The sequence below is a fragment of the Chiroxiphia lanceolata genome, chromosome 2 (assembly GCF_009829145.1).
Source record: "Chiroxiphia lanceolata isolate bChiLan1 chromosome 2, bChiLan1.pri, whole genome shotgun sequence".
NCBI lineage: Eukaryota > Metazoa > Chordata > Aves > Passeriformes > Pipridae > Chiroxiphia > Chiroxiphia lanceolata.
In genome coordinates this window covers 7814760-7823732 of record NC_045638.1, presented here as the reverse complement: position 1 = coordinate 7823732, position 8973 = coordinate 7814760, and the positions used below count along the sequence as shown (strand labels likewise).

General features: G+C 42.6%; 1 long non-coding RNA gene across 3 annotated transcripts; it reads left to right on the top strand.

Moving 5' to 3' along the window:
* The first annotated feature begins 219 nt into the window (after positions 1–219).
* Positions 220–8206, top strand: LOC116783236. Of its 3 annotated transcripts, none has more exons than XR_004355576.1 (4): positions 220–427; positions 2294–2395; positions 4392–4447; positions 5940–6042. It is a non-coding gene; the product is annotated as an uncharacterized LOC116783236 (long non-coding RNA). The 3 variants fall into 3 exon arrangements; XR_004355575.1 differs by lacking the exons at positions 220–427; positions 5940–6042 and adding exons at positions 517–704; positions 7942–8206; XR_004355574.1 differs by lacking the exon at positions 220–427 and adding an exon at positions 517–704.
* The last annotated feature ends 767 nt before the right edge of the window (positions 8207–8973 follow it).

Sequence of the window (8973 nt, the reverse complement as noted above, 5' to 3'; positions counted from 1 at the left end):
CTCTGCTTCCCTGGGGCTGCCCTGTCTCTGCTCAGAGCAGAGCGTGGTTGGGAGGCCCTTGCCAGTCTCTTCTCCCTCTGGAGGATGAAGTGATGTGGGTCCTGCCTCTCCTCCCATGAGATTCCTCTCAGGTCCCAGGCTGCTTGGTAGCAGCTTCTGATCGATTCCACCCTGGAGCAGCACATCTGTATCCTTCTCAGGAGCAGTTGCCATCCCCAGATCCCCCAGGCTGTCCTGACTTTCCTATAGCACTTATTAGTGTTTATAATTGCAAATTAATTGGGCCTGCTGAGTTTGTAATGAAGGCACAAATTTTACAGGCTGTAATCAAAGAACTTTCAACTGGATTGAGACTTTAGTGTGCTGGTGGTTTAATTACAATTACCTGTAAGCCCAAATAAGCTTTTGGTTTACTCCTGTCTTTCAGGTAGGCCACAGCAAAGTTTTTGTGCCCATTTGTTATCACTGAATATCTGATGCTAACTGTGCATTGAACTCCAGGGACCAGGAGTGCTACATGGCACCCCAGGCAGTGAGAGTCAGCCCCAGACATGCACAGCGCCCGGGGAGAGATGCCACCATGTTAGTCAACATGACAAACATCAGCAAAGAATTCCTTAGGAGGAGGCATCACATGAAATGAAAGTTTGAACTGAAGCATGGACTGTTTGACAAATGCTCCAAGTCAGCACAGCCACTGAAAGGTGTTGTCCTCCTCTTCCCTTGCCTCCAACCACCATTCTCTTCCTCTCTCCTGGCAAAATTGGTTCTATATCCACAAGGCAAAGTAGAATCAGGAGATTGATATGGTTGAAAGCACCTTCCCCCCTCCCCCAGCTATATCAGTTCCTTGAGGAACTGCAAAAACATTTACAATAGCATGAAGAAACCAGGAGTCCAGGAACAAGATGCTGGTAGGTGAGCAGAACCACTTACAGTGATGGGAGTGTCAGCATCCGTCTGCTTAAATGTTGGTTTAGTTGAATCCTAAAGGGAAAGGTGACTTCAAGCAGAAGTTTAAAGGTGGCTATTAAGCTCAGGTCCTATAAAGACAAATTGTTGCTAGAATTTGGTAAATGTTAATTATTTCTGCACTGCACCTCTAGAAAGGGCAATGTATTTCAACAGCAGCAGAAAATGTGGACTATCAAACAGGCTTCAAACAGTCCCTGGTGACAAGCCTGCTAATCTGGGGGCACTGCGAGGTGTCGTACTGCAAAGGAGGTCTGAGCAATAAGCAAAACACATTGGGACTTCAGTTTCAGTTCTGCTTGGCCTTGTTTGCAGCCCAGTCCTTTTCTACTTACAGTCTTTGAACTTCTCCCAGGCACACACAGGGACTGGCTGGGAGGCAGGATGTGCTGCAACTGCTGGAGAGATTAATTGAAAGAGAAGTGTAGACCAACACCCTCAGCTGCACACACACACGTATCGATTTATCTACTCCAATTTAGAAAAGATTGAGATAAATTGGTACAATCTTCTTGTTGGACAAGATTAGAATGTGTATGCTTTTGGCTAGTCAGGTGCAAAACCAGAGTGCTTTTAAACTACAGCTCCACCAAGAAAGGGAAAATATGTCTGTGGGTCTATACTACTCGTAAGACATTGTTATAATCAAATAGGTATAAAATTAGGTAGAAGCTGCCCGTGTTTTTGCAGAAATTATCTCTATGTACAGAATACTAAGTTTAATTGTAATAGATAACATTTTTATTGTAGCAAAGTAGTTCTTTTCTTTTACTGTGAGGTGTTTTTTCTTCATCTCTCTGGGACGTGTCTGCTTTGGTGTCCAAGCCCCATTGAAACCACTAAAAAGCTGTCAGTGAGTTCAGGATGACTAGGAATACACATTAAATGATTAACCTCAATGCAAAAAAGAATTTAACAAATGCAAATCTGTAGTAATTGAATTTTGACTGTTATATAATTCCTGAGATTTCATGGACACTACATTTACTCAGTGTACAGGTAAGAGGTGCACACAGAAATGTATCATTTCAAAGAGAAAAACCAACAAACTGTCTTGACTAGGCTGAAGCATACATGAACGTATCTAAATGCAGTTTATCTCTATTATAAAGGCTTGGCATTGAAATGTTTTCTGCTGATGAGCATACTAGAAATTTTTCCTGGTCCATTTTCAGATATTGATAATAATTATACTAAATCGTATTTTATAATTGTAACAATTATGTTATATAGTATTAGTACCTGTTATATTTAGCAGGTTAAAATTATAATATAATCTTATTAGCAAATAATCACCATAATCTTTTCTCTGTCTTTGAAGGAGTCAAATGGAATAAAAGGTAAAGGGTGAGAGTCACTTGTCCAAATGCAGATGGTAGAATATGTGTTACCTTTAGAGAGAGGCCCTTTGGCTGATGAATAGGTGGGTGCTATGGGAATGGTTACCCTTAGTCTAGAGCAGCTCAAACAAACCTACTTTGCCAGTTTTTACACTCCTAAATGTGCATGGGGACACCACCCAATGTTTTATTTACTTAGTAAAGTTGAGCAGACATCAGACATTAGTCTTTTCAAGAGGAGAGAAAAAACCACAGTTCTGTCAAGTGTGACTGAAAATGGGAAATTATGAGGGCAACAGCTGCTTGGCCTGACCTCTGTGAGTGCTTCATAGGATCCACAAACACATTTAGGGGAAAAGGGAAAAGCAGCATTTGCTAAATTGATTTATTTGTGTTAACTATGCCATATAAAAGTCCTGGCAGTCAGATTGCCTCTCTCAACGGGGTGGTGAGAGTGCACATCCCCTAAGGACCAAAACCAAAATCACCATCTTCATCCAGGAGCCCCTGAGGGGACATGGGGATGTTTCAAACCCATCTACAGCTGCTGAAGGGGGAGTTAAAATAACTGTGTGCTTCTTCAGCACTAAATCCTCCTGCTCCTGAAGCACTTGCAGATGAGGTGAAGCAGATTTTTCATGAGGTTAATGTCACTTGAAGGATTCATGTTAATCCTTTATGGGTTTTGCTTTCGCTTTCAGTATAACTGACTTTTATCTTATAATCATAACAACTGCTTCATTTTAAATTCAGTCTTGCACCAAGGGATGGTTTCTATCACTACATCTACAGTCAGTAAGAGGCAAGTTTTAACCTCTGAATACACAACACCACTTTACGGACTCTACTTTCCTTTTTCACAGTGTTTAGTTCCTCAGACAATAAGCAAATACATCACTCTTCTAGAGAGGAGTTTCATTTCCTTCTTTTATTTGCGTTACCTCAAGAACGATTCAACTTCAGGCTTATTTTGCAACATGCAATTTCAGCTCCATCCAGCAGCTCTTGGCAGCTTGTTTATGGGGTTGTGTGGCAGAGAATCAGTGCTGGCAGCACTATCCACCTCTGAGGGTGCCCCTGGCACATCCCAAGGTGTGTGAGGAAGAAACATCCTCCTTTGTCTCTCTCAGAAGGATGTGGCAGGAAAGAGGGGGGGGTCAGAGCTACTCTCTTTGGAAGAGCAAACAAGACATCAGCTGTTCCCCGAGGTCTCCCTGGGAAACGCGCAGCTCATAGGAGCTCTGGATTTTGTGGTTCCTCTCCATGAATGTTGCCTAAATATAGAGCTGAAATGTGACTGTTCAAGATAGAGCCTTGTGGCAAACAAGGAAATTGAGCACATAGCCATGCAAAGTTTTGGTTATTTTTCTATCATGGTCTGTAAACTGTTAAAATCTATTGATTGTAGCTTTTTAATTTAGGGCCAATTGCCAATGAGTTTAAGAAAACCTTCTGTTGTTCCACTGGTCCATCTTGCTGCAGATCTCAAGAGCTACTTCCACGTTTACAAGCTTTTTTCCAGTCACTTTGATTCATTTCACTTGCAATGTAAATAAATGTATTTCTAGATATATGCCAAGTGGTATAAACATTTATATTACGATTGCCTGAAACTGTCTATCATAACTCTATTTTCATTTGCCTGTTACTTGGGTAACCATTTTCCAGAATTTACGTCAGATTAAAAGCAGAAGTCCATTTCGTGATAAGCCACTTGCATGTGCATGATGGACTTGTTCAGAGCCACAAGGAACATCACACACTGGCCTTGCCACAACAAACTGAGCCTCTCAGGGAGGACATGCACAAAACTGATGATACTTTTCCAGGCTTGCATTGTCAAGGACAACCATGATCCTGATATTACCAAACTCTCAAGCATCCTGAAGGATCCTTTAGCTCAGATGGCATAGCCTGGTATGTTTCCATGTATGCCCATAGCTGTTTGTCTTTCATACCTAAAGCTTTCCTATGGCATCTTGGAGAAAAGCTGCTCATGAGGGACTGTCAAGGCAGATTTTTTAGGGGCTGACAATAAGGAATCTAGAAAGCCTAATGATCAACCTCTTTCCTTCCCAGCTTCCTGCAGACAGACACGGCTGTGTCTTTCTCAGGATATGGGAGTGGGAGGAGAGGTGAGACAGAGATGTGTGAGACAGTTGACCCCAGCTATCAAAAAAGCTGCTGCCCTCCCTTGTTTAAAGATGAACATAAGCTGAACTTGCAAGTGTTGCTTTAATGGTGATTGTATACCCACTGTAACCTGCCTTCCCACTCAGCCATTATATACTGTGAAAGTGGAACAGGCTCAAATGCAGCTGAACCTCCCTCTGCACAACCTGTGCTGTACACCCCTCCTTATTCTCTGCTTCTTGGGAACTGGGATGCTTTATTTTACCATATGTAGTCTCTAACCCCATGGCTCACCTGTGTTCTGTCAAGCACATGCAGGGAGCCGGTCAGGCCATGCAGAGATTCTTAAGAGTGCATGGAAGAAAGACTCCAGGAAGCTCATTTTTTTTTTTTTTTGTCACACCACCACAGTTGTTCACCATTATCATGCCAGAAATGGCACCTCTGGCTATTGATAGGACAAACTGTCAGCACTGGTAGAAGATTAAGCATGTCCAGCAGCAATACTGCAAGGTGGAAGCCATAAACTGGGCTGCTTTCCTTCTGTAATGCCAAAGCATCTCAGGCAGCCCAGAAGAGATAGAAAGAGGACAAAACTGAGAGCATGGAAACTTGACCAATGAGGATTCAGCAATGTCTATGTTGAAGGCTTGTAAAAGGTCACAGAAGCCTTAACAGACAAGCAACATCTTACGCACGTTTTCTTACAGAGCCTGCATCCCACATCTTGCTGTCCTGCCTCCTCTCAGCACTCCTGACATGTTTCCTGGTTTTTTTTTCCTCACCACCACTTTCCTTACGGACATCTATCAGTAGCCCAGATTCTTCCATAAAGGAGGGGTTTATTTCTTAAATCCTTCCACCATGCTCTTGGCTCCATCTCGATTCTCCCACATTCTTGCTGTTTCTCCTTCCAGCTTGGGAAGACAAGCCTATTTGTCATGCAGTAGGAATGTCAGTCAGTCCATGAATGTAGCCAGGAGGGCAAATATTGTGGGTTGTTTTTTTCCCCTGCAATGGGCTGACCCTTCCTCTCACCAATTTGTCATGCTTTCGTCTGGCTCTGAAAAATCTTGTTGAGTATTATAGTAGGACACACAAGTCTGAGATGACTCTTCTTTTCCTTTCTGAAACTTCATGGGTATTTGTCTTTAGTGTCTCACCTGGAAAAGGACCTAGGAACCTAACCTTGAAATTAAAGCCTTGCCAGGCACCACCCAACACCTGCGATATGGACAGCCAGCTTAACTTAACATTTTATAAAAATCATGGTGCTGACTGAAGTAATGTTTACAGACTTTTTTTTGATTAAATTTACACCTACAGTTTTTGTGCAGCCAATCTCACAAATGACAAACACAGGCCTACTAAAAATCAGCTGAAAACTGCACAGAGGAGCAAGGCTGAGATGGAAAGGATTTTGCTGTTGGTGTTGTTAAGGATGGCATGAAAGAGGGGAAGCAATGAATGCACCGTCTTTCATTGCCTCGGCAGGATAAGAGCTCTAAAGGAGCCTAGGCATGCCCAGTCCAACAGAAGAGAAGAAAAGAGAGCTGCAGATAACATGCTCTCCAGCATACAAAAGAGGAACAGAGCCTATAAGAAGATGCCACAGGGAAGGCAGAAGTAAACACAGAGACAGCTGGAGAGTTCCTGGAGCAGAGGAGGAGTGGGAAGGCATGAGGATAGGAATTGACTGAATCCTCTGTGCAGTCACTCTGGTCACAGCTTCACCTCTCTTCTCCCTGGGGTGGACAGCAGGAATCAAGGTTATGCTCCCTCAACTTCTGGCTGCAAATGCCCAAGCAGAAACTGCAGCTAGACCAAGCAGGAAACATAAGGGGAGACACAATCCGGATAAATGGAAATTTTGCCCAGTTTAAACTGCTAGGACAGAAGACAAGGTATGAGCATGTAATGGGGTTAGACATACTCCTGACTTTATACAATATGTATGTTTTAAATGCCTCAGTCCTAAGAAAACAGCATTCTTAAAGCAGGCTCTGAGGCAGGAGGCAGAACAGCAACTATCCCTTGTCCTTTCAAAGAGGCAGATCTTTTCAGCACAGTCCCTCCCCTGGCAAAAGGGGGCCAGAAGGACATGAGAAACTAAAGGTCCAGGGCAGCTGGAGCGAAGAAAGGGAAACTAAAGAGAGAAAAGGGATTCCCCAGTGAATCACACATTGTGGAGACAGAAGGGCACAGGGGAAGGGGCAGGGAGAAGAAAGGGATATAAAATTATGATGAATAGTATGGGAGATGCAATTGTGTCATTGAAGGACAGAGAAGAAAAGGGCAAGTGCAAAGAGAAGAGGGGGAAAATGTGCAGGAAGAACTGGGTGACGAGATCTCCTTGGAAAGATGAGTGGTGCTGGGGTAGTGGCTTTCACAGCTCTCCAGGTGGGAAACACTGACAACTCCACGATTCACACTCACATCCAGTGGCTGACACTGCCTTGGAAGTACAAACCTATGTGTTCCAAGCAGTGATTATTTCTCCTGGGCAATAAAAAAGTTCAGAAGTTGTTACCATTCCTGCTGGGGAATTTGGCACTGGCAGTAGCTGTTACTCGTGCGCCTTTACAAAGTTTCCCATCCCCAGCAGAACCCACACACACAAGGAACTCGACTGAGTGGAGTCAGCCAGGTGCAAACCTGCCTACGGCGTGTAATGTTCACTGCTAGCAATTTTGTAGCTCTTTTGAGACAGCCCCTGCCCATACTGCTGTACACTGTGTCCTGAAAATAAAGCTTCCAGCACACCCATTTAATTCACGTTCGTAATGGGAGGTTATAATTTTCAATTTGTCAAGGATTTCAATTTGTCAAGAATTATCGGGAGCTATGCTGGAAATTATTGGTACATCAGAAGCACTTATAAAGTGCAGGAGGGTGCCTGGGAAAGCTGAATTTTAGATTGCAAATACTGTGGTATCATGACAGCTTTTCACTGAGAGTTGCAGCACGTGCGTTTGCACTTCTATTATAAAACCTTATTCAGCTGCTGAAGGGGCTAAAGCCATTCTTAGGTTCTCTAAGAGATCTGTTTAATTCTCAGCTCTCCCTGTGGGAGGTTGGAGGCCAGCTATTCTTTCCACTTGAAGAGTAGGTACCTACAATTCTTGACAAGCAAAGTTCTTTGTAGGCAGACAAAAGTAGGCTAAAAGCAAAGATGCTGGTTAGGAGTTATTTCACTACATACAGAAAATAAGAATTGCTTGAGAATTGCTAACTTGTCACCCCATTTCTAATATACGTTAAGGACTGGTGTTCATGAAGAAAAGACCTTTTTCATAAGCAAAAAAAATCACATTTATATTGCTCATAACAGAGAGTACAAAAACATCACTACTAAAATTATTCAACGAAGCCTAATAATGTGTTTAAGTGCTCACCTATGAAAATTTAAACTATTTGCTCATTTTATGTGTCAGTGGATGAAAAGTAACCCCTCTAGAAGAAGTTTATAATAATCTTTTCCTGGTTTTGTTGTCAGGGGAGCTCTGGACGTGGCCGGTAAATGTGATGGGCAGCATGATCCTGATGCAGAACCCAAACCTTTTTCCTCAAAACTGTATCCAAGAAGTCACATCTGCAGACCATGACAGATCAGAGCAGTTGAATTCCCGAAGAACCAGTAACCTACCTCAGACATCACTGCAGTGCTAAGCTTTCCACAAAAATTTCCGAAGCCTCCAGCCTCCACTCAGAATAAAAATATTCAATAAAGCATCAGAAAATCACCATTCTAAAGCCTTAATACAAGCACTATTATGCTTTTAAATACATCTGATTTTGTTTTTGTAGGCTGGAGTTTGTTTCCCAGTGCCTAATTTTATCTCAGGAGACTTATTCTCCTAAGTCAATATTTACTGCAATGATTCAGTAGAACCACTGAATAGGACATGCTTATAGAATCACAGCATTTTAATATTTTATTTTAAAAGACATCAGTTCTAAGAATTGGGATGCATGAAATATAAGCCTGAAATTATCCACCCTAATTTTTGTGCACTGGGCAAACTTTACTTCCATAAATGAATGCCTGTAAAGCAACGCTGTATTTATCATCTTATAAATCAGCTGTATTTATCATTCATTTAAATCCTGTTCGATTGACAGGTTGGGAATCATTCACCACTAGTCATTTAACAATATGGGTTTCGGGGTTATATGAAAAAGAGGAGAAATATCACCAACATTTTCCACATGATACATTCCTTATGCCATCAGCTCTCCACTACCCGGGGCAGCCTGAGCCTGACAGACACCACTGACAGGAAAACCCCGTGGCAGTGTTGTTGCAGGCCCAGAGTCACTCTGGCATCTCTGTACCACATTCCAGTTTCTGCAAATGCTCATGAGTCGAGCCAGCTCTTCACAGATAAGATATGAAAGTAGGGCTGTACCAGTGACACAGTCTGCTCATGGCTGAATTATCTTCCCACGGGCTTTGGGGACTGAATGATCTTAGCAGTTAGACTCTTGGAATTAATTTTTCAAGTCTTAGACAATGCTTTTGACACAG